The 26,039-nt window shown below is 45.7% G+C and overlaps 1 protein-coding gene across 4 annotated transcripts in view; it reads right to left on the reverse strand.

Annotated features, from left to right (window-relative positions):
* Il1r1 (interleukin 1 receptor type 1) overlaps nt 1–10,755 on the reverse strand; it is a 62,841-nt gene extending 52,086 nt beyond the window's left edge. Inside the window, exons 1-2 of one of the 4 annotated variants that reach the window (XM_050134736.1) lie at nt 10,299–10,754; nt 8,025–8,101 (exon numbers count right to left, since the gene is read on the reverse strand). The gene's annotated coding sequence lies outside the window, so the exon portion shown is untranslated. Of the gene's footprint in view, nt 1–7,985; nt 8,102–10,298 lie in introns of all 4 variants that reach the window. The other 3 variants (XM_050134737.1, XM_050134739.1, XM_050134735.1) reach the window with 3 other exon arrangements.
* Between the last annotated feature and the right edge of the window lie 15,284 nt (nt 10,756–26,039).

Genomic DNA, 26,039 nt, shown 5'->3' on the forward strand with positions numbered 1-26,039 from the left:
TGGGTAATTGACGGGCTTAATAGCTGTCAACCCCCGGGTCAGTGATTCCCAAGCCATAATGTGCAGTGAAGGCCGCACAGGATAACCACAGAGTCCTGAAAGCCCTGGCCGCACTTGGCCCCTTCGTGCACAAACCCCTGGGGCTGAGATCCAGGCCTTAGTGTTTTCAAGGCTCCTCAGCTGATTTCCACACGCAGCCAGGACTAGCTGCAAATGGCCAAGGGAGAGTGAGGATGTTGCCTGGATCTGATCCCAACTGTTTCCTATCCATTGCTGCAGACCGAGGCCACGCCAGGAAGAGAGTTCAGGTTTCGCTGGAACAATTAGGTGTGAATCCTGCCCTACAAGAAGCGCCTGCCTCCTCTGTCCGACTTCCTGCCGTGTTACACAGTCCTGTGAACCTAGTTTCTGTATGCTAGGGCACACAACCTAGTTTCTGCATCTAGGGCACAGGACCCTGCCAAATTGTTAAAAAGCATCACCTTGGGGGAAATCTCAGTGTGGGGCTGATGGTCCCCACTGCCTGTGATTCCCCTCAGCTATTGCCTTCAATAGCAAAAACTGTAGCCTTTCTTCTTCCCTATGAGTCAGCCCAGGAACTCATTTAGAAAAGCGCTTAAACCTTGAGGGAAATTGATTCAAACAGGTAGTTACCGCAGGTTCACATGAGATTTGAAGTCAAAGAAGTTTCGATATACGTCCTGTCGCTGCCGAGTGCAATCATAGGGTAGAATTATAATTTTTTTTTTCCTCTCTGGGGAAGAAATCCTGAGAAATGTTCTTTAGTGACCAGCTAAGACAAAGGCGATGCTAATGGTGAGACGAGATTTCTGCCCCCCCCCCCGCCCACTTCTTGTAGAATCTGTTTAACTAGGCCACAGAAATTGCTAGTGGGTTTCCCATGATGCCTGGATGTATACTTTATTATTAAATAAAGAACACATTGGTGTGGGCATAAATTGTTGTCAAACTTCTCAGAGGCTTTCTGCTGATCCTTTCTGGGACTGAAAAATAAGACTTTTACGTGATACCTTTTAAAAGAGATAGTGTATTTACAGGTGCCAGTGGGGGTAATATCCACCAGGGTTGGTAAAAGGAAGCCTGAACCTGCTTGGTGTTGGCAAGCTGGAAAACTTATGGCCCAGACACTGTTCTCCTGTAGACTGACTCAGAGTCACAGGGTCTTAGCTCGCAATTTACACTTTCCGATGCTCTTTCAATAGACATTGTGCTTTGTGTTGTGAATCTGGATCTCTTGCTGGGCTGCTAGTTTGCAATGTCATACTTAACCAATGTTGGGCAGCTGCAGCAAGATTCCCAGTCAGCCAGGTTGTCAATCAACAGTCACTCAAGAGTCTGCTGTGCTCCAAGCAGTGGTGTTTGGCAAGGCCAGCAGATTGTGTGCACTGTCCAATAACAGTTCCAATTTATGTTCCGTTTCTCAAGATGTAACCCCATCACAAAATCAAAAGCTTCAATACCTCTCTTTAAAAATAAACTTTATAGGGACTCGGCAGTTAAGAGTACCTGCTACTCTTGCAGAAGTCCCGATTCAGTTCTCAGCACCCATGTGGTGGTGACTCACAGCTATCTGTAGTTATGAAAGGAGTCAAACCCTTCTAGTCACTTTCAGGAGCACATATATTCATCAGACATACATGCAGACCCATAAAACAAAAATTTAAATACATTCACAAACTACTGTTTGTTTTCCTTGGGTCACTTTGTCACTTCCGCAAACTTTGAGAGTCCAGAATACCAGCTTTCAAATCCAAAGTCTTCTGTTGATTTTCCCAAGAAACATAACTCCTATCCCCAAATCCCAGTTTCCCTAGGAAGAAATTGAAAATTACAAAACCCATGGGAGAAACGTAAGCAATGCCTTAAGAGCTCCCAGATGTCACACGGAGGAAATGGATGTCTGCTAACCCTTTGTTCTGGGGCTTCCTGGTGAAGCAGTCCCTAGACCAAGAGGCTAGGCCAGAAGGTGCAGTTTCCAAGACTAGATGGCCATTCATCCATCTCCAGAGCAGCCAGCGAGGTCAACAGGCCAGCAAATAAAGCTGTAGGCCAGAAAGCATTTAAGAGTGGTTGACTCATGATTTCCAGTCAAGTTCTACAATTATAGAGGCAACATCAACCTCTGGGGGCATAATTATGGCTCTGGAATGTGTTGGCTTTGTGGTTACGTTGGACTATGCTCTGGGGAGCAATGCCTGAGCAGCCCCACTGCTAGCCTCAGACAAGAGTAACCAATGTAGTGCCAAGAGGTTCACTGTCTCTACAGAAAAGCCATGTTCAAGTCTAACAACCCTCTGCCCCAATGGCAAACGAGCCAGGTGCCCACAAAGGATATAAACATGCTGCCATAGCACTAGAACAATGTCCCATAGCACTAGAACAATGACCAATGTCCCATAGCACTAGAACAAAGTCCCATAGCACTAGAACAAAGTCCCATAGCACTAGAACAATGTCCCATAGCACTAGAACAATGTCCAATGTCCCATAGCACTAGAACAATGTCCCATAGCACTAGAACAATGTCCCATAGCACTAGAACAATGTCCAGTGTCCCATAGCACTAGAACAAATTCCCATAGCACCAGAACAATGTCCCATAGCACTAGAACAATGTCCCATAGCATTAAAACAATGTCTTCGCTTGCTCTTTGGCTGCTCTGGTAGTATTCAGACAAACCTTGGCAGAAATCCCTGGGAAGATTTATTATTATTATTATTATTATTATTATTATTATTATTACTGTTATTATTAAAATCTGTTCACATCGTTGTTGTGAATTGATGAGGCACGGTGTCTCAGTTTGTTGCGACTACTATAACAAGTGACCATGGACAGAGTGGTTTAAACAACAAATGAATATTTCTCACAGTTCTGGAGGCTGGAAGTACAAGGTCCGGGTACCTGCAGATCCCCTGTCTGGTGACAGCTCGGCTCCAGGCTTGCCAGCGCCTGCCTGGCTTCTTGTTGGGTGTGCACATGGCCAAATAAAAGCGAGGCACCTTCTAATTAGCTTCTGTGCTAATCGCATGTATGAGGACCTTAAACTCAGAATTTAAGTATCTCCAGGAGACCCTGCCTTCGAATATCAACACACGGGGATCAAAGGCTAAACAAGCATCATGCACGGGTTGAGGGAAACCAAACACCAAGAATCTCTAAATCCTAAAGTATGTGTTTCAATTAGAATTTCTACAGATACACGTCAAGCTTTATTGTTTCCTGGACTCCTGTTTTGTAAAGAATTGGCTTTTCATAGCCATACATTCTACCTTCATGTGTTCAGACAACCACGGGTGGGAAATATCCGAAACAAATATGTCTATGCTGCGATGCACAGATGTTTTATCTTGTCACTATTCTGTAAACAGTCTAGCATGATAACGTGTGTGTAGCATTTACACTGGCTAGATATTAGACTATGTAGAAACAGTGTAAGGAGTACAGAGGACTGTCTATCTGGAGATGTATTTTGTGTAATAGGTTGATCATTCTTGAACTTTGGTGCCTCAGGAACCAGTCCCCTGCAGACAACCAGAGGCGACTACACTCCCCTTACCTCTTTGATGCACGATTAATAAAAACCCAGGGTCAGAAACTGGGGTTCAGTCTGAAGATCTGGAAAAGCAAAATAGTCACTGGCTCTTACCTCGACCTAGTCTGAAAGGGCGATCCTGCCTCTCGGAATCTCAGAATGAGACTGTGTCTGAGAGCTGTCTTCCCCAATTTTATATTCCTCTCTAGGGCTGGAATTAAAGGCGTGCAGCACTGGGATTAAAGGTGTGTGTTGCCATAACCTGGTCTGTAAGGCTGACCAGTGGGGCTGTTTTACTCTCAGATCTTCAGGCAGTCTTTATTTATTAAAATACCACTGAAATGCCCTACACCTCTTCACTCAGTGCTGTGGATGACACCTTGAGGCTTCTGATGAGTCTGCCTGGAGCAGTTCTGTCTGGGTCATGTGTTTGGAATTCGCTTACCGAGTCACTTCTCAGAAATAAACCTTGTGCTCCTCCCTGGACCAGAAGACAAAGCTGCTACAATGTTAGCTGTCCTGACAGCTACCCACTTGCTGCCCAGGTACACCTGGGTCCGCAGAAACCTGCCCCATCGCTGCTTCCCCAGGGTCACATTGACTGAAAGCCGTATCCCAAACATCCCCACTCCCCCACACAGACACATTAACTCTACCCTTCCCTGGCCACAAATGATCACCTAGGACATTTTCACCCTAGAGCTGGGACTGAGTGTCTGATCAAAACCGTGTTGTCTCTTTCATAACATGGGCTTGGAGTCACTAGGAATGTAAGCCCTGGTCCAGCCCACACCCAACCACCACTGTAGACTCATAAGTAAATCAGTTCACGGTAATGGTCCAGAGGGAGAGATGACTTGTAAGAGAATTCCAGCTCACTCTCTCTGTGTCGGCAGGACTTTCTAGAAACTTTGTTCAGTTCTAAAGGATCATTCTTCATCGAAGTTGGGAGGTCTTGGCCTCCTCATTTGTCCATGTAGTGGTGCTGAGGAAGAGGTGACCATAACCCCACCCCCAGCTATAGACAAGGATCTAAAGGACGAAACACACAGCTGTCGCCAGGTCTTGAGATGCTGAGGATACTACAACACCAAGCAGAATCTCAGTGACATCAGCAGCCATGATCGCTAGGTCTAAGTTTTTATCTGGTACCCTCAAGGTGGCGGGAACCTCCTCACTACCCCCTCTCTGCATTCATGTTGGTAGTCAGCAGCCAGTTCAGGCTCAGGGTAGACTGACAGCTGCTCGCAATTTTCTTTCTTTCTTTTTTTTTTTTTTGTATGCTCCCATTCCTCTCCCACCTGTAAAGCCTGGCACAGTGCTAAGCACAGAGTGGAGTGGAGAACTGGCAATCCGCCCAGAGAGTCACTTCTCTGAAATAACTCCTGTCCCCTTCCCTGGACCAGAAGGCAAAGCTGACAATGACCGTATGTCAAATGGTCGGTCAGTTTAGCAATAGATGAGAATGCTGTTTGTTAAAGCAAGCTTCGCTTCTGGGAAACATAAAATTTATTTTAATAAAAATGCCTCTATGGCCATTTTAGACAAAGCTTTTACCATTTGTCCCATGCTGAGGTCAGGGCTTGGTAAAGCACAGGTCGTTCACCCAGCATCACCCCAGTCATGATCTCTTGAGGTAAAACAGCAGGTGCTGGTGCGTAGGGTCTACTGGTCCCTAGTATCACCCCGGGGGAGCAAGCGGAGTCCCCAAGGTTTAAGTGTGGAGGCTCCCACTCCATCATCCCATCCTACAACCTAAGTCCACCTGAAGTCTGAGTCGCATTTGGCCTACAGGACCGTGTGCTTAAACTTGTGCAAAGTGATAGGGGTAAGCTGTTGTTCATTGCAATCCTAATGAGGACAGCAAAAGGCTACAAACAACTTCAGTGACCTCCGGGGAGTTAAAAATGCAGCTTGTAAGACACAGAGACAAGGGACAGAATGGTGTGCCCTGTAAGCGTGGAAGTAGTGGGCACCCATCAAACAGCCCCCCCCGGAGAGCAGCTGTAACAAAAGACCAGAGAAGGAAGGGGCTGCAGAAAGGAGAGAGGTGAGGGACACTTTGCCTAACAGGCTCTTAAACCACAGAAGGAGGTAAACTGTGTGTCACCTACTACTTAAAAAAAATCAGTAGCAACACAATATTCTATCCATCTAGATGATGTCAGAACTTACATTTATGAAGGAGATGTATAAAGACCAATAAACCATCTGCTGTCAGTACTTAGGTATCCTACTTTGAAATTACAAGGTTTCTTTCTTGCTGGAGATGTAGCTCAGCAGTACAGCTGCTTGCCTAGAGTGCAGAAGGCCCTGCATCCAATCCACAGCACTGCTAAGTAAGTTATTTATACTCAAAATTTCAACAGTTCATGGAAACATTTAACCAAAAGTAAACAAAAAATCCACTATAATTGTCTTTGTGCCCATATCATAACCAGGACAGCTAAGTAGAGGGAAGACAGAGAAATTGCTCCTGAGAAACTATAACTGAATCCATTCCTAAGCCTGCACCTAGCCTTCTCAGGGAGTCTCTGAACTTCCTTGGTGATGGTGTGGAGGTTCTGCAGATGGAAGCAGAAAACAGGTTCCAGCCTATTTTAAGCAACTATCATTTTTATGTTGAGGAGATAAAGTGAATATCCAGACAGGGTATTCAGCCCCTGTCAACTCAGAGAAATTAAGAATGAGCTCCCCCTCACCTCCACGGGAAGGCCGACTTGCCTGAGATTGCTGCCTCAATGCCTCCCAAGGCAGCAGTACTATGATCTCAGGACTTTTGATGGAAGAAGCACGAACAATAAGACACAGCTGTCCAGAACCCGTGGTCCATGGGTTTGAAGCTAAGCACACTTGATAGAGGTTGATGGGTTGCATGGAGGGCTATTTACTGATATTCTGGGTCTTGGCTTGCTCCTCTGGCGCGAGAGGAGAAAAATAATGAGTATCCTTTACCTGGCCTGGGACAAAAGTGTCTGAGTATGTGGGATTTTTTTTCTCTTCACATCTTGGATTATGTGCGCGAAGATGAAGAGACACCTTGAAGGCAAGATCTAAGTATAGACACGAGATCCACTTGTTTGACCTGCATCTCCCGCACACTATCTGGCAGGACGTTTTGAGTAATCTTTTGTATGAAGCAAAATTTCCTGAGTGGAATTTTACATTTGTGGCATCGTGCAAATGTAACTCATAAAGTTTCAGCTTTGGGATTCATCTTTGGTGATGCTTAAGTTCCTGAGAGAAATATGGGATACCATATTTTTTTTAAAAGAACGAAAGAGAAAACCCATGACGTGCACACACACCTAAGTGAACCACACAGACTACAGTAGCCCAGAACCACATGACATGGCATCTTTCCTGAGTCCACTGGGCTCCAGGGTAAGGCTGTCTGCACCAAGAATCCTACCTCTGTGCCAACTTCTGATGAGATTTTACCCAAGTCACTTCTCTATGTCTCAGCTTCCTAACCTTCTAAACAAGCTAGCAATAATGGTTCCTCCCTGTGTGGTTGTAAAAGGGATGGAGGCTGGGTCTCGGGTCTGCAAGTGCTTTGGCCAGTGGAAGCTCTCATCCCCCAGGACAAACATCCGCTAGGTCCTGATAGGCACAGGACGGCTAGGGAGAGAGTCAACCTCTCTGTTCTCCTCCCTTTCAAATCATGCTCTGGTCAAGTCCCCGTTTCCTTGCTTAGAAACACCCGTTAAGAACTTCACAGGCACACTCAATAGAAAAAAAATCAACCTGGTCACCCCAGAAAAGCCCTACCTGGAATGATTTAAAAAACAAAAACAAAGCAAACAGACGGCGACGATGCCTGTGAGAGGCTGGCATGATGTCCTAAATGCACATGGACGGCAAAAGGACAAGTTGGAGACTGTTTTTATCTCCAGCATTCCACGTGAGGTTGGAGCAGAGCAAAGGCTGCTGCTGAATCTAAGTCAACTTTAAAGACGAGATAAAACCGCAAACATGAGGTGGTCCCCCCACCACCGCAGGTAAAAGTCAGAGCAAAAGAAGCAAGCCCCACCCTCTCAGCACACTTTCAAAGGAGGTCACAGACCTCTGAAACTGGGTTGGCAGAAGTTACGGTAAAAGGTCACTACTTTGATGTTAAATAACCAGAAAAAAAAAAAAAAAAAGATAAATTGAACCCAAAGGACAGAGAAGCCAGTTTCCAGAAAGACTTTCTTTCCCAAAGTCAATCAACACAATGAAAATGCCCTTTGCCAATTGTTCAGGCTAGCACAATTCAGGAAGATAGATAGAGATAGATAGATAGATAGATAGATAGATAGATAGATAGATGATAGATAGATAGATAGATAGATAGATAGATAGATAGATAGAAGATAGAAGATAGATAAAATCATGGCTAGTGACAATTTGCCAGATTGTATTCATACATAGGGGATGGGGACTTACATAGAGCACTCCAAGGATAAATTAAGCAATGGGTTCTACCTCTAGGGACTTATCCCAAGGCGATATTCACGAGGAGATGCAAAGATTCAGCTTCAATGATGTTCTTTATCACAGTGCTGACAATAAAGAAGAAAACAATGTCTCATCGACCAAATAGATCAAATAAGATTTGCAGCATGTTTTAAAGTGTGGGGCTCAGCGTGTGTGCAGTGACACGCGTGGGCATGTGTGGAGGCCAGAGGGTGTCCTCTGGTGTCTTCCTCAACCATTCCGCTACCTTTTTATTCCACCTCCAATTCTGAGTCAGGGTTTCTCACTGAACCTGGAACTCTTCAGTTGCCTAGACCGGCTGGCCTGTGAGCTCCCAGGCCCTGCCTCTCTGTCTCCCTGGTGCTGGAGTCATTGACGCTGGCTGAAACACCAGCTTTCGCATGGGTGCTGGATAACTAAACGCAGTTCCTTGTCCTTGCACTGTGAGCTCTCTCTCTCTACCCACTGAGCCATATCCCCAACCCCCAAAGCTCTAATATAAAGAAATCCATTGCTATGAAAAGTTGCCGGAAAGTAAAGTAGGTTAATAAAATATAAGTAGTATGGGTTTATTTCTTAAAAATGCAGACATCAGAAAGCAAGATACTCACTAGCGGTACAGGTTAAATCTCCGGTATCTGAAATGTTTGGGACCAGAATAGTTTGAAATATTTACACAGTCTTCAGCCATTGAGTCTTCATAATCCACAACACTGAAATCTCTGAATCCAGACTGAAACAGTCAGACCAGATTTTTCAGACAAAGGGTGCGCAACGGCTCACTCACGTGTTCCTCTTGCAAGTACGTGTCGTTCTTCTCTATCTTTTATTGTCTGTATATACTTACCTGTGTAACCATGAACAAGTACTGTCTGCCAGTTTTTGAAAGGCAACTTCTAGAAATAGCCCTTCACCATAAGGGCTTCCTTGATAACGGTAGTCAAGTTTGTCTTCTAATTTGACTGTCAGGCTTCTGCCAGTAAAGTCTGTGGGCCCAGACTGTTACGTGCATGTGTGGTTGAGAATGACTTTATGAATCTTTCAAAAATGACTTACGCTACTAAAAGGAGCATGATAATCTCAGAAAGTATTCCCCAACCTTCTGGACAATTCTCATTTCCTCGTTTCCCAACAGATCATCATGTTTATAGTGAACCCGGAGGATTGGCCCCGAACACACAGCCCACAGGAGGCCAGTTCGTAAATGCAGGCACGTACCAAACACTTTAGTCCTTGACTGTCTTCACTTTTGGGAGAATTCCTCCCCACATGCTAGCAATCCAAAAGCTCACCAACACAGCACAAAACAAACATCATCCACAAAATAATTTGGGATCTGTGAACGTCAATCAAACTGAAGACAGTACACTTCATTTTGTTTCCCCCTCCCTCCCTTTGTTTTCTTATTTCCTGCCTTTATTCTTTCTGGCTCTGCCCCCATTTTTGTTGCTGCTATAGTGATCAGAGATATAACTGGTGAGATACAAGGTTAAGGCGTCCAGGAAGAAATCAGGGCAAAGTTGACACTCCTCACTGAGAGTACACACACATTCTTCTCTATCGCCATATACACCACTTCCCAACAGAGAGCTCCAGAGTGAGACTCTGTCTCCACAGCGAAACAAATAGGAAGGAGTGCACATGGTTTTAAGGCTGTGTTTTAAACCTCGTTGAGGGAAGTGTGCGCAAGTGTTGCCTATAGAGTACATAATGACTCCATAGGGAACCAGCAGCTCCCGGGGATAACTACCCAGGGCCCTCAACAAACTCTCGAGTGAAAGCGCGCCCCTCTAAACGGTGGCTACTAAGGCGAAGTGATGCCTCAGTTCTCATGTCCACAGCCGCGTTTCAAACAACCTCACGAATTGCCCTTCCCCTTACAACCATCGCCACTGATGCAAAGCCAAGACTATGACAACATAAAAGTAGCAAGGTGTAAGTGGCGTGGACGGGTAAGGGGTGTGCACATAAGCCCTAGATGCACTTACACCACCACACAGTATCCATGTATTTCACAGTGAATCTCCCACATAATGGAACCTAATCACAGGCCATCTTAGCACGCTCACGCACGCATCTTTATGGTAAGTGTGCCCACAAAGACGCAGAAATATCAAGAAACCCCACGGCTCCTTTCAGTGAACAGAACAATGTTATCTTTACTCTGGTTCCATTTGTCCCTCCCAACTAGCTCATCAGCGTCTAAGTAAACATCTCTACTCACCCCAAAAAGAAGGAAAAATACTGAGACAGAAAACCCTAAAGCGAAGCGAGCCATCTTACCTCGGGTGTGGTTCATGGTTCGGGGCACAAGGAACTCTGAAGATCACCCAGCAGTGGTTCTTCCCGGGATGAAGTCTGCTGACCTGATGCTGGCTATTCAAAACAAAACTCCCTTTTTGCGGTCAGTCCTGGACCGCGTTACTTGTTTCTTTCCTTCTAAGAGAGCACTGGGCCGGGTCTGGGGGACAGCACAGGAGTGACAGCTCACATCTTGTCAGACGACCCAGAGAAAGTGGGCTCCTGATGACGCCTGTGTCAGAACCCTCTTGGGGCTTTAATCCTGCCGTGACACATCTGGGGGAACCATGAACAGGAAACGCAGAGCTAGGCAGCAAGCCAGAAGCATTCAGCAAACGTGCCAAGCCCTTATGAAATGTTAGTACCATGACTGCACATAAGTCTCCCACGTTTCACAAGGCAGGCTTTCTCTCCCTGTCTAACCTCACATTAAATCTAAATGAGGCCACTACCTACACCCAGTCTAGAGCTACAGACCTGCTCTGAGTTCTTCACAGACAGAGCCTAGCCTGGGATCTCATCCCATCCCCCTACACACACACACACACACACACACACACACACACACACACACACACACAGGCTGCAGAGCAATGTCCACTAAGACAAGTCCCCAGGCAATATCATAAGACTTCATTCAGTTCGACAGAGGGATGGGACCCAGAGCATCACACTTGCCAGCCTGGTGCATCCTAAGAGGGAGGATAGGGCAGGGTTTTCTCACATACTGCCCCTCCTGGGCCCTGCACTCAAGAGAATGCTGTCAGTTTCACGAGAGCCTGGCCTGTCACCATGCTAATTTTGACTTTGTCAGCACAGCAAGCAAGTCCGCTAACTGCCTACTCCAGGACTGAGAAGCCCTGTCAACAGGCCTTGATGGGCATCCTGGTCACTGTCATTACCCTTTCCTAGATATCTTTATGCAACTCCGAATGACTGTCACACTCACTGGAGAAGACAGTGGCTGACCTTTGTTATTGATGTGAGTGCCTGAACCCCTTCGCTGCCGCTTTCCTTCCATAGGACCCACACACAGAGTCTCTCCCCTCCTCTTTTTCCATCTCTTCATCCAGTATTTTCCACTCTTCCCTGGAGAACAGCCCCTTGGACACGCTGGGGTGATGCCGCCTCTTTAGACTTTGCCTTCTCTCTGCAAGGGTTTTGCAGGGATCTGGGTGAGGCTTTCTTCTGGGAAATGGTTGTCAACCCATTTCAAAGATGAGCCTGCTATATTAAGTTCCTTTCCCAAGATGCCTTAGCCGGGCAGCAGTGGAGCCCCATCTGCTGTAGTTCTTTGAGTTTTAACCGTGATCCAGACGAATGGTTTGGGAACAGGGTTTGTCCGGTCAGGAACTGTGCGGTTTCCTAATAGTCTACCTCACCCTTCTGGGTGCCCTTTCCTGGAAGGCCTTGTGCCAGGCAGCCACCAGGCAGCTGTGATGAGCTGGTAATTAACAAAAGCTAAAGATCCAGGTAGGCACAGACAGGAAAGACCGCAACCCTGAGAGACTGCCGTGGGATGGGAGGGCTAGGCAATCTTGGCATGGTCTTGTGCCAATTTCAAGGCTCGCTACAATGGGGAGACAAGTTGGGGCCACACGGTGAATGCATGGACGCTAAGACCTAGCCTTGCAAGGCAGCTAAAGGTGGCTTTCCACCCTTGCTCTAGTGTGGAGCGGATTTGGGAAGGACTGACCTGTTCCAACACTGGGTTCAGCCACAGGTCTGAAGGAAGGAGGCCCAAGGACAGACTCCCAGCAGGTTACTATGTCTTGGTGTATGCCTTCAGGGCTAGTCCAGCCAAGGGAAATAAGTCTAGTTCTGTGCAATAGTGGAAAGCTTACCCTGAAGACAGCCACTATTGGTGCCCCCCCTTTTTTTCAGAATGTCATGTATGCTTATAATGTATTCTGATAAATACAGTTTTTCTTCCTTTGTCAAGCCTTCCTGAGACAAGCACAGCTCTAATCTCGAGGATGGAGTCCACACACTCAGGGAGGACCTTCCAGGGAGGACAGAGAAAATACCCTTCACCAATCTGACCCAGATTATCTCCAGACTTTAAGAGACGGAGCTGGTGCATCTTTCTGGCATTTTTAGCTGAAGCAGGTGAACCAGGGTTTCAGTGATCTGAACCCCGACTGTCCTGAGAGCCACAGCAGAGAGCAGTGAGAGAGGAAGGGCAAAAGGGGGCAGACTGTGGAGAAGGAGCCCTCCCTGCCTTTCCTCCTTGCCCATTCCAGTCACAGGCTCCTCCCTGGCATCTGCTTCTCTCTCCTCCACCCTTCCTTCTCCTCCCTTCCTCCAGGCCCCTTTCTCTCCTCCAGTCCTTTCTCTATATTCTTCCTTACCCTCCATGTCCTTTCACTTCTGTTCCCTCCTCCTCTCTCGTTTTCTCCCCCTGCTTCCTCACCCCACCCCAGTCCTTTCTCTCTCCTGTTTCTCTTCCTTTTTTTTCCCTCCCTCTTTTGGTTTTCTTCCTACAAAGATACAAAGTAGGTAGGGAGGCCGAGTGGACCAGAAACCATCAAACAAAGAAGTTGCCTCCTGGGGGGTGGGGGTTGCAGCCTGCTGATGTGCTTACAGTCAAGCTAAAACATTCAGAAACGCCACTGACTTACAGGGTGAGTTAGCTTCATTCCAGAGATGCTTCTGACTTCATAGGGTAGGCAAAGCAGAGAGTGGGGTGTAGAAGGACACAGAAGGGAGAAAAAAGCAGGAGGAAGAGAAGGAGGATATGAGGAAGAAGAGGAGGAAGAGGAGGACGGGAAGAGGAGAGAGGAAGAGGAAGAGGAGGAAGAAAAAGAGAGGAATAAGGAGGAAAGGAGAAGAGAAGAAGAAGAAGAAGAAGAAGAAGAAGAAGAAGAAGAAGAAGAAGAAGAAGAAGAAGAAGAAGAAGAAGAAGAAGAAGAATCAGGACACTAAGCCACCCAAGCCACTAAGCATTATCCCAAGGTAGAGACTGTTACCCACATTTCTCCCTCTAGCCAGTTCAGCCTCATCTTATTGAACAGCCAAGAGGAGAGGGTCCATATGAAGGAAGTTTCTGGTCATCATATTTTACTGCAGATTCTTCTCCCACACTGAACAAGGAGTGACGTATTAGGAATATAGACCGTCAGTTAGCAGATAGGAAACCCACACATACACTCCTGTCTGGACTCTCTCAGCTGCCTAGTCACCCCCAGAGTTTAGGGGAAACAAACAGTCATAGATGCCAATAAAAAGTCAACACCAGAAGCGAATGGAAAATTTCCCGGACTCCGGGTTTCTATCCGAGTGCTAGAGTCCATGACACTCTGAGCCAGCTCTAAAGAATTTAGTGTTAAAGGTGTCAGACAGCGTGGTTATAACACAGCGTCACTGGAAAACGTGTCCTTGGACTCTAGATTGTCTGTGTTCATAAATAACTCCCAGAGTTCCTTGGGAAAATGAGCAACTCAGAAGTGGTGTGCATTTATAAATATGTTTATTGAACTAAAATCCATGTATTTCCTCCATGAGAAAGGGGGCTGAAGAAGCACAGACAGTATGATGTGCATGATGATGCGTGAACATATGTTTACATGCGTGTGCAACTCTGTTGCCAGGAGTCTAACCTTGGATCTATGGGTCATCTAGAAAAAACAATAGGTTTCTCTTTCTCTGGTTCTGGAACTTAGCTGCTCTCTACAGTGCCTTCCAGTGACATTTTCTGTTGGTTTAAACTTTGTCCTCCTACGCAGGGCCAGCTGCCGTGCCTTGCCCAATAGCTCTTGGCAACCTTTGTGGTCAGCCTGGGGGAGTTAGGCTTAACTGCTTGAAGGCAGACTTTACTCTTGTTCTAGGCAATGGCCCAAACAAGTCAGACCATTCTGTGCCTCCCCGAGTCTACCAGACCCCTGAGGAGAATGTGTATCCTTCATCCTCTGTACCTATAACTAATAACTTTCCCTCTCTTGAGCTCCTAGAATGTTTGAAGCCCAGATCTTTGAAGGAGCAGGGACATTTTCAAGTAAATTTTCACTGGGCTTGTCTTCTGGCGCTCACAGAAGACAGGCTGCCAAGAGAAATCATGTCTCGACCAAGAACTAGGCAAGTAGAATGAAACTCATTCAACCTTTTGTTCCATGAGGCTTTCCTGGCAGAGATTAAACAGGAGTTAGTGAAACAGGGCTTCTTGAAACTAGTTTGCAAGTCTTGTGAGTAAGGTATACAAGGTGTCTAGTAGGGCTGGATACAAAAGATGTCCATAAATGGGTCACTTGGGAGAGTGGGGTCTAGCAACAGGCTCCAAGCTCTACAATTGATCCCTTCCTGGCTCTTACGTGCGCGGCAGACACTCTCCTCCTAGGAAAGAAGCCGCTGAGCGGGACATACATGCTCAGGGCACCCTTCAGTTGTCCAGAGCCAAGGGACACAGAAAGGGAATAAGTGAGAAGAGACATTTTCTCAAAGTGCTATGGTTTGATGTAATTAGTCTCTAAAGGTGCCTGCATCAGAAGCCTGGTTGCCCCAGGGTAGCAATTTAAAGAAGTTGGGGGGGGGGGGGGGGGGCAGGGAGTGACAGGATCTTTAAGAGGTGGAATTTAATGCAAGGTGGTTGAGTCATCATCCTCAAAACAAAGTGATGCTTTTAGTTCCCAAATGAGAGTTATTAGGAAAGAGCAAATCTGGCCCCTCCCGTCCCGGACTTCCTTTCTCCTCCTTGTGAGTTCTCCCTCACACAGGTGCAACCACCATGATGATGTCACCCATCGTGCGACACAATCAAGGGCCCGACAACCGAGTCAGAGTCAAGCCGTTGGAATCGGGAAGCCTCCAGAGAGTGACGTCTTTTGTCTCCAAGTGCCCAGCCTCCGGCATTCTGTTACAGCAACAGGAAAAAGATGTTTGCAGAGTTGTTAAGGTTGAAGTTCAATTTAAAGAAGCCTGACGGTAGAGTACCGAGGCAACGGAGGAAGATGGGATAGTTTCTCAGAGCAGAAGCAAAGGAGGGAGACGGGGAGGACAGCACTGGTTCTTACAGCACACAGGCAGCCCTGCCAAGCCTAGTGCACTGTGTGGAACCGGGTGCATAACGGCAAAGTCACTGAACGGTCACATCCAAGTCCCTGAGTAATCAGAATTCCAAAAGGATGGAGTCATAGGCCAGACGTAACACTCTGAAATCAGTGCAGACAAATCTAAAACCCACCTTACTTTTTGGGCAGGGCAAGGCACACATCTACAAAGGCACGGTAGGAAAGAAAACCAACCAAATGTCTGGGCTGCCATTGACTGGTATGACTCCTGTATAGACGGAGACTGTATTCAGCTGCCTTGATACACTTATAATAATTAATTAACAGGAGAGGTGGTGGTCATAAAGGCTGTCTCCCAAGGCAGTGTTTTTTAAGCACCCTCCCATCTCCCATTAGAGGAAACACTGTCAAGGGCTGCTCATAGCCAGAGAGGACCAGCAGAGACATCCCATGTACAGGAAGGCTACCTGAATTGTCTTCTGTGTACCCAAAGTCATCAAACCAAGACAGGAGCCAGCTCTCTGTAGGTAGTAAGGGAAAATGGCCCTTGGTAAAACTGCAAGCTGTTGTAATAGAATTCATTCTGGGATTAAAAGGCAGATTAATAATTAAAATGGCAAAGCTTGAAGCAATGAAGATGATAACAAAGAGGCCGCACAGCTGGGGATGGGATAACCAAGCTGAACAGATAAAGGAAGGACAGAGCTCTGGGCCAGCAACAGAGGCCAGCTGTCTCCTTCCCTCAAGCCTTTGAAGAACACATAAGACACTACTGTTCTTCCGTATATTGTAGCATGATGCAGATAAGTGATGCAGATAAGAGAAGAGAGGTGCCAAGAAAGTTCTGCCCACTATTTCAGGCCACTCTGCAGACAAGAAGATAAAGAAGAAGACCTGGTGCTGCTTCTTGGTAACTATGAAGAAAAAAGAGTTTTGTGTATAAGTAGCAGCACTTGAGACACCTTCAAGGTCCGAGGTAGCAACCCCAACTAGTGGCGAATGGCGCCCGGTAAAGGCCAAAAGCCAAAAGCTCTGAAGTCAGAGACGCCCCCTGATTGGTGTGTCATAGACAGATCTTATGATAACTTCCCTGGGTTCAGCCAGAAGGGCATGCTTAGGGCATGTGAGCCTCCACTGACTGACCCAGGAGAGCCCAGAAAACTAAATAATCCTAAAGCAATTACTCCAACCTTGGACCAGATTTTGACATGACCCTGTAAAAAGCCACAGACAAAAAGGCTCAAGGGTTTACTTTTCTCCCCTCTTGGGAACCCTTCCTACTCTTAGGAATATCTCTTTCTTGATTCCTTACTTTTGGTTAATACAGCTTACTAAAGAATTACGTAAGCGCATCTTCACGGGCACGAGAGTGTGAACTCAGGGACCGCTGTCTTGGGTTGGCTTTTGATGGACACGGAGCCTCTGGCATGTTAGGTCCCTAAGTCAGGCACAACTGAGGCAAGAAGGGTCCCAACAAACTCAAAACAGCCCGAGTGACGGACTTCAGCAGTGGAACCAAACAGTAAGCTAGACCATTTGGGAAAGCAATGAAGCCAGAATCTGAAACTGTGCAGACCTCAGCAGTGATGGGCCAGACCCAAAGACAGCACCTTCCTGTCCTTGAAGAACCCAAACAAAGGCCTTCATGTTGGTTTCCACAATTGCTTCTGCTATCTCCTTCAGGCCCTCAGATTAGGGCTGTTTGTCGGGTTCTTTATTTTGTTTTGATTTCATGACAAATCAAGGCACTAGAGAAGGAATAGTCATACTAGGTGACTTGAAGTAAAAGTCCACAGTCAGCAGGGGCAAATCTTTTTTTTTTTTATTTATTTATTATGTATACAATATTCTGTCTGCAGGCCAGAAGAGGGCACCAGACCTCATTACAGATGGTTGTAAGCCACCATGTGGTTGCTGGGATTTGAACTCAGGACCTTTGGAAGAACAGGCAATGCTCTTAACCACTGAGCCATCTCTCCAGCCCAGCAGGGGCAAATCTTGTTAGAATCGGGGCCTATAGACTTCAACTCCTTTTCTCTCTCTTTCTTCTCGGTGCCTAGATCTACATTTCTGTGAACTTTGGAAGGCACCTTCAATTCTGACAGTGGATTAGGAGCTTACTCTTTGTAATACTGGAAGGCAATCTGTTATGGTTTTCGTTATGTTTAACCACTAAATATGAGTCACGGACCAATAAACCTGTCTGAATTGCTGTACTTCTAAGTGTTACGTGAAACTGCATTCTTCCCAGCCGTTCTCTGGCAGGACTTAAATGGTGTCACTAGATTTTTAAAGCAATTCATAAGTACAGAGAATAAAATATATAGCCATAATACTTAAGACACGGAGAACTAAGGTAAAGAGGAGATTTAAAAGTCACCTAATCCCCAATAATCTTATCAGCGTTTTGAAACACATGCTCATTTTCGTCTACTCTCGAGGGTATTTCTGTTGCGTGACTTTTACGAGGGACACATGGGCAATATCTATTTACTCCAAATAGGGCACTGGTTGCAGACCAAAGAGCGAGTCTATCAAATCTTGTTTAATGGTTCCCATGAGCTTACTAGGGTAACTCACAGGATTAAGAGGGACGGGTGGCTTACAGTAGCATGGATAACTCAAAGGCAGCTGCAAAAGAGCCCAGAACGAGTGAGAAACTACAGAAGCTGTGTCACCGGAACCCCCTGCTCAACTTGCTAGGGACTGCATCAGGGGTAGGAGAGTCTCCGCCCCCACCGTCAGTTACCGCTGGTATAACCCATTGGGGAGCAGCTTCATGTATCCTCCAGACCGTTTCGTATAAGACGTATATGAGATTTTAATCCTTCTCACCCCAGTCACCCTGGCTCATTCCTCTTTCTTCTTCCAGGGAAACCTTTTTTTCCCCAACAAGATCCCCTCCTGTTTTCCCATCTCTTTTCATGTGGGACCCACTGAGTTGGGTTAGGGCGGGTGGGAGGTTGTTTACTAGAACATGGATGACGTATTGCTGGGTACAACACTCAAGAAAGACGCACTTTTCTCCAGTCAACACGAGCTGTCAGTGGTGCCTCGAGGAAGGTTAGGGCCTTAGAAGCCCTTTCCCCCTCCTATGATGTAATGCTTCCAGGCCCAGTCTTGTGCACGTGACCGCAGCTGCAGTGAGTGCGTGTATGTGGCGGTGGTGGTGTCTTGTCTAGAACACATCCCTCTGCAGCACTTCTCCATAGTCTCTCGCTCTTACGTTCTACCTACCCTCTCTTCCAAGAAGGTCACTGAGCCTTGCAGAGGTAGGGGTGATACACATGTTTTAGTTAGGGTCCTGGGCTCCATAATCACAGCCACAGGTTCTTGATCAAGTATATATCAATCAAAAAGATATCTCCTTTGGAGTGGGCCTTAAATTCAATCAGAAAGCAATTGGTTACCCCTATAACATTCATGATGCTATTGCCTAATGGGCACACATCTTGCCAGGGTGGTCATTGCTGTAGCCAACATGGTTCATGGCTGGGCAGGACATTTTTATAACCTGTTCTGTTGCCCCAGGAACCTGCATAGCACCTTCCAGCTCTATGAAAGTTAGCCAGCGGAAGAAAGCGTCCAAGCCAATTCCAGCTCAATTTCCTCATATCCCATAATCACTTATTACCTATGGATCAGTTGTCATTCTCTGTATTAACCACTGTCCACGGGGGAAAAAAAAAGCTTCTCTGATGAAGGCTGGGAGCTACTAATCTATGGATATTAAGGTAAATATTTAGAAGTCAGTTTGATATCATGATACCATGACTACTTAGTAAAATAACCAGTCAAAAACAAAAACCAAATTCCTACCCTTCCCATCCCTTTAAGAATTAGGCCCAGTCCATTTGGAGCCTGAACTTGTGGTGACCACTAAGTCTCATGTAGATATGTGGAGTCTTAAGTTTTAAGGACCTATGGTGCCTTCCACAAATTTCTAGTCTCAAGAGAAACAACTCTCAAAGGTTATCGCCTGTGATGATAAAGATTCAGAGTAAGCCAGCTTCTCTTCCAGACTTCTAGATAGGAAAAGGAGGCCACTGGCAAGGACAGTTCTCCAATGAGGTCTAAACCAGCAGAAGTCAGGAGTGTCCTGGCTTGCTTTCTGTTGGTGTGATAAAGACCATCACAAAAAGCAAGTTGGGATGGAAGAGGTTATTTCACCTTACAGCTTACAACTCACTGAGAAGTCAGGGCAGGAACTGAAGCAGAGACCGTGGAGCCATGCTGCTTTTTGGCTTACTCCTGTGGCTTGCACAGCCTGCTTTCTCATACCCAGGCCCATGATTGGCACCACCTAAGGTGGCCTCAGCCTCACCACATCAATCATTAATCAAGAAAATGCTCAGCAGACTTGCCCAAAGGTCAACTGACGGAACAATCCATCAATTAAGGTTCTGTATCTCTGGGTCACCTAACAAGCACACTCAGCTTTATCAGAAGGAAACATCTGCCAACCAGGAGAACCTGATCCTGATGAACAGTGAGTGCAGGACCTGAGCTCAAAACTTGCAAAATTAGCTCAAGAGCTGTGAGTTTAAATTGCAGTATAGTAGCTGCAAATTTGATTTCATTTTCATCTCTTGTTCTTATTTTTTTCATCTGTGAGTGCGTACCCATATGGAGGCCAGAAGAGGGCATCAGATCCCCCTCGAGCTAGATTCATAGGTGGTTGTGATACCCACCCTGGGCCCTGGGGACTGAATTCAGTTCCTCTACAAAAGCAGCAAGCATTCTTAAGTAGTGAGTCATCTCGCCAGCCATGGAAGTTGTAAATCTTAAAAGGTTCAACTTCTCAAGGTAATGGAGGTCTTTAATAATGGCTGACCAAAGCCCTCGCTCCTCTCACTTCCTGGTTCTTTATCCTCTTGTAACTGTGGGTGAGGTTTATCTCTCTCTGGCAGGTTTCCCTAAGGTTGTGCTGGCCTACCTTAGCTCTCATCAGTAGAAGTCCTGATACCCATTCAGTTCAGCCAAGCTGAAGCCTTTCAACTCAGTCTCTAGTGTCCATACGGTCATGAGCCACTTGGGTTCATAAACTGGGTATTAAGGTACCCAGCCAAAGATGTCAGGGTGACAGACAGTTTTGAGTTCCCTTCCCTGCTGTTCAAGGTCATGAGGCAGGGAACTCAGGAGCTACTCTCACCTTTCCTTGGTGCCTGGACTCTCCCTGAACCCCTTCTGCTCACCACCATTCCTACAGAGCAGATGGCAAACCCTGGCTCAAACTGAGGGGGTCGGGGGAGAACCAGTAACGTGACTGGAGGCCGTTGAGCACTCGGGTAAGGGGGTGGGGGGGGATGGGGATAGGAACAGAGTGTATACCCAACCTCTTTCCGGCCTGCACCAGCCATGATGGGCTCACCCAAAAGCCCCAGAGCAAAATGAGGGCATGGGCACTGTACTGAACCGCGTGAATGGGGCTGCTCTTGCTGCCATTTTGAAGGATAGGCACCTGGTCACGTGTTTCTCGCCTTCTGCTTTTCTAGCACCAAAGGAGGCAAAGCAAAAGCTGGTAAAGACTTCCAAAGTGGTGCTCACTGTCGTTGACAGTTTGGTTTCTAAGGACTTTGGCTCAGTTAAACAAAGAGAGAAACAATTTGCTTGCTTAGTCTGAATCCACACAACCATAGTAAGGTAAGGGAGACAATATCTCCTCCTCCATGAGGCGTCCATACAGTGCCCATGTATCCAGTTCTTTCCCCATGCCCCCAGTTCTTCCCTGGGCTCCTGCCTCCCCAGCAGAGGCTACCAAGGCCTGACTGGAATGATGACAAGGGACTTCCTTTTTCCTCCACAGACCTCTTAGAGTTGAAAATGGACGGGACTGCACAGAGCCTAAAAACAAAGGGCTGTTGGGCCAACGAAAGCAACTATGGGTAAATTCCCACAAATACTTTAGTTAGTGCATGCAGATGGGGTCACACTGCAGCCTTAGTCAGACAGCTCTCTATGAGATGGGAGGTGGTGATATCAGTCAACATCCCTCTGCCAGCCTGCTGCAGCTCACAGTGTGGGTATTTCATTGCCTGTCGGTTTCTCCTGACTTGGGGGTCCTCATGGAGGTGTAAATGGGAACCTCGCTCCTCACCACCCTTGGCCTTGCTGGTGTTTGTCTCACTCACTTATCTGTGGCTGCAGTTCCTCAGCAGGGGCGAGCAAAGGGTACGCGCCTGTGCCTAGAGTTTGTGTACCAGATTCTCCCCTGGCAGCCTGATTTGAGAAACTTGATGGTGACAGCGAGTTTGCTTCTTCCTAGACAGCAAGTCTTTCCTTGTTCTCACATCCAATCTGGGGTCATGTTTCAGTTTGTGACCTCGGGGTCAGTCTGGCCTAACCTGCCAGTCATTTGGGTTCAGTGCCGCTGTGGGTGGCACCAGACGGCAAACGGGTTTCACGTTCACAGACATGAGGCCCTCTCCTCGCGGGAGGTTCCCCAGCATAGGGCATTGCCTCTGTTCAATGGAGGATGAATGATGAGGTCCATTGTCCACTGGGGATGCCTTCAGCCAGTGCACAAGTAGACCCACAATGGGTCACACACTATCCATTGCCACCAACTTGTCTTTGGGAAGTAGTCTCAAAAAATTGCTGTAAATGTGGCCTGAAGGAGATAGCCTAGTTGGCAAAGTGTTTGCCTTGCAAGCCCAAAGATCTAAATTAGATCCTCAAAAGCCACATGAAAAAGGCAGGTGTTTGAGATTGGAGAGATGGCTCAGTGATTAAGAGCACAGTGGCTCTTGAGAGAGCAGGGGTTTTGTTCTCAGTACCCACGTGGCAGTTCACAACCATCAGCCACTCTGGTTCCCGGGGATCTGACATCCTGTCTGGCCTCCACAGACATTGCAGGCTCTTGTAGACCAGACACAGAAACACCTAGTACAAAAGTAAATAAATCTTGAAGGAAAAAAAAAACCCCACAGGAGTGGTGGTATTCACGTAGCACCCCAGGGAGAGGCATAAACTGGCACACCCCTGAGGCTCCTGATCCTGCCAGCCCAGCCAACTTGACAAGTTTAGGACCAATGAGACCCATATAAAAAGACTAATAATAATCAACTCAGACAATGTGGGAAGTTTCTGGAGAATAACATACACATACACACGGGGGCTGTCCTTCTCTAAATTGGATCCCTAAACCCTCAAAATGAAACAATATATTTTCTTTTACAATAGCTTCCTTTTGTTGTTGTTGTTGTTGTTGTTATTTGTTTTCTGTTGAAATTTTGAGTAGAGGATATTATGAAAGGAAAAACAACCATTTGCTGCCTCCTCCAGGTCCTCTGGAAAACACACGTCCTTGTTACCCAAGCTACAGTTACAAGGAGAACGTACGAAGACTTTAGCTCTTTGTGTTTTTCTGCCTGATTTGATATCTAAAATCATTAAAAAGTCTTTTTTTCTGGGCCATTTCTCATGAAATGTATCATACTAAAACTTAGATTCCTATAAGACCAAGAAAGACAATTTGGTAAAGAGCCTTTAAAAAAAAAGGGGGCAACCATAAAGTCTACCTAAGACTGACAGCAAATAAAACCCTGGAGTTTAAGATGTAACCAAACAATCTTAACCTGTTACGTTATATCATAATATAAATTAGATTCAATTCTTTTACTTGATAGGACCAATAAGAAGTAAGAAGGAAAGTAAAGTGAGGCTTTTTTTTCTTTTCTTTTTGTTTTGCTGTTGTTGTTGCTTTTGCATAAGAAATTTTTTTTCATGGTAAAGTAAGGTTTTGTTGTAAAATTAAATTATTAGATATCTCCAAAATGAGAAAGATGAGAAACAAAAACAAAACAAAATTCTTAACCACATAATAGAAGATCCCAGTGAGTCACGGGGAGTTTACAAAAGGTGTATAACAATTGCACTGTTTGAATTCCAAAGGTCAAACTTCAGCACTGTTATGAAACTAAAATGCAGTCCTCCGCTTCAAACAATGAGGTTAACCGATCCTAAGGCTGAGCATTAGAAACTACGAAGCTTAGCCCTAAATGAACCATCTTCAGGAACCACCCCCAAACCCCACACCAAGGCTCCAGGGACATTGAGCAAGAGGAGGCGGAAAGAGAGCACCAAGGAGGAACTCAGTGAGAAGCTATTGCACTCAGTAACTCCCATCAGCCAAGGTAGCAGCACAAGCCCCACACAAGAGAGATCCAGCAGGAATGCTGGCATAGGTGGGAGAGGGGCCAGCACCCACCACACACTAAGGGGCTCTTGGCAGTTAGCAGCTCCTGGGGACAAGACGGTCATTCTTCTCTGAGGGCATGGCCACTGGTAGGTTTGCCCATGCCCTAGTGGATGGCCTCACATCCGTACACGTATGGACAGTACTAACTGAACTTACTGATAGAGAGGTGGCGAGAGGAGCCTAGGAGATAGATATGAGCACATTTCGCTGCAAAAAAAAAAATGCATAGATTCTCAAAGAACAAAAACTTGTGATGAAAACAAATTAAAAAAATGAGGTTCTCTTATGATACTGATCTGTTCCTAGTAACATTTATAAAAACTGGCTTTAAAAAAAACAGTTTATGTACTATCAAATTAATTACTAGTGTTTTCTGCTAAGGCTTTTTAATTGTTAAGGCACCTGAGTCATAGCAATATCAGAATTTATTTTAAAGTACATTTGTTTGTTTTTTACCGAAAGCCTGTCTGAAGATGGCATATTTTCTGTATGTTCATCAACCAAAGCTGGGAAACCTAAGGCCACAAGGTTAAATGGCTAAAGAGAGAGCTGACATTTTGACCCTTACTCTCCAGGATAAGGGAATGCTGAATCTCCTCTTCTCTTGGCAAAGAGGCCTTGGAGACCCCAGAGGTTGGGCTTTAAATACGTCCTACAAAACAGATAATCTTTAGGAGGGAAAACAAATCATGTGCTTTGAATGGGAGCCACGTAGTCAGCAAGAAACTGACTCATCCCAGCAGATGGACATCTGGTAGAGAAAACAATTTAAAACACCAAGGAGCTCCTCCTAGATTTTTAAGTATGACACCCAATGAGTCTCAAGTGTCCTGAAAAAGGGAAAGGTGGTGTTTTTCCATTTCCATTCTCTCAAACACCCAAGAAGAAAGATAGTTAGAAATATCACAGAACAACATCTGTCCATGCCTTAGCAAGATTTCCATCCCTCTTTGTTCAGTTGAGAACCTGGCGCTCCCAAAGGCCAATGGAGAGCATCCTTAACCCAACCTGCTTTCGCCAGTTTACAAAGGACCTTATATGGTTTTTATCAAATTCTCCCATGGCCAAACTCCAGAGAGGTAACTTAGTTCAGCTGTGTGGTAGTTTGAACATAATTGGCGCCCATAAGCTCATTAGGAGGTATGGCTTTGTTGGAGTAAGTATGTCCTTGTTAGAGGAAGGGTATCACTGTAGGGATGAGCTTTGAGGTTTCCTATGCTCAGGATACTGCTCAGTGTCTCAGTTGACTTCCTGTTTCCTGTAAGATATAGGACTCTCAGATACTTCCCCAGTACCATGTCTGCCTACATTCTGTCATGCTCACCATCATGATGATAATGGACTGAACCTCTGAAACTGTAAATGAGTCCCTAATTAAATGTTTTCCTTTATAAGCATTGCTGTGGTCATGGTGTCTCTTCACAGCAACAGAAACCCTAACTAAGACACTGTGCAAGACATAAAACCTTATTTTCCAGAACGAGCACAAGGTGAGATACAAGAGAGTCATTTGGAGCTTAAGTCAAGGACTGATACGGTCTCTTCAAAGGGAACCCAAGGGTCAACTTCAGATAAATAAATCTAGTGATTCATAACCCCTGATTTTGGAAAGACCTAAATTGGAGATATCTTGATAACACTTATGTCCATCTCTATCCCAAGCCTCCAGCCAATCCTTTCTAAATGGTCCAAAAATCTTTTCAAGACATTCTAGTCTTTTATCTAAACTAATTCACTGAACTCTGAGAAAATAAAAATCCAATTCTCTATTTAATGTCTCTTCCATCATTACTAGAAAAAAAACTCCATCCCAATAGATCTGTTCTATTCATCCCCGGGCTCTGTCTGCCTTCCTCCTATGAAAGATTCTACATACCACCTCTGTTAGCTCTAAAAATTGTCAGTTCAAAAATTAAGTAAGTGGTGGTAAGATGGCTCAGCAGGTTAAAAAAATACTTTCTGTGCAGGCCTGATGATCTGGGTTCAATTCTTAGAATCCATAGTGATAGGAAAGAACCAACTCTCGAAAGTGATCCTGTGACTACCGCATACCACAGTAGTGAACCCAGACCCAGAATCCTGAACCCAGACTACTAGGTAGAAAAATGGTGTCACTCTCCTAATGATGCTAAACATGCCCAGCAGCTCTTCACAGTCTTCTCACATAGAATGACACATATTCCTTGAAAGTCATGTGTCACTTCTAAATAGAATGCATGTGTTCCATATCTACTAACGAGAAGCTTCCTGAAGATGTCATTAAGGAATTAGTGAAAACTTTTTCTGAATAATTATATGGTGTAAGAAGTGTGGCAAAACATGGATTTCTAAAGTCAAAAAACAAATGTCAACTTAAAATTGTTGGGGCTGGAGAAATAGCCCAAACCTGGAAACAAACTAAATGCCCCTCTGATGAAGAATGAATAAGGAAAATGTGGTACATTTACACAGTGGAGTACTACATAGCAGAAAAAAATGATGACATCTTGAGATTTGCAGGCAAATGGATGGATCTAGAAA

This window comes from Alexandromys fortis, unplaced genomic scaffold (genome assembly GCF_014885135.2).
Source record: "Alexandromys fortis isolate MF-2015 unplaced genomic scaffold, M_Fortis_MF-2015_v1.1 scaffold_20, whole genome shotgun sequence".
In the NCBI taxonomy this organism is placed as follows: Eukaryota; Metazoa; Chordata; class Mammalia; order Rodentia; family Cricetidae; genus Alexandromys; species Alexandromys fortis.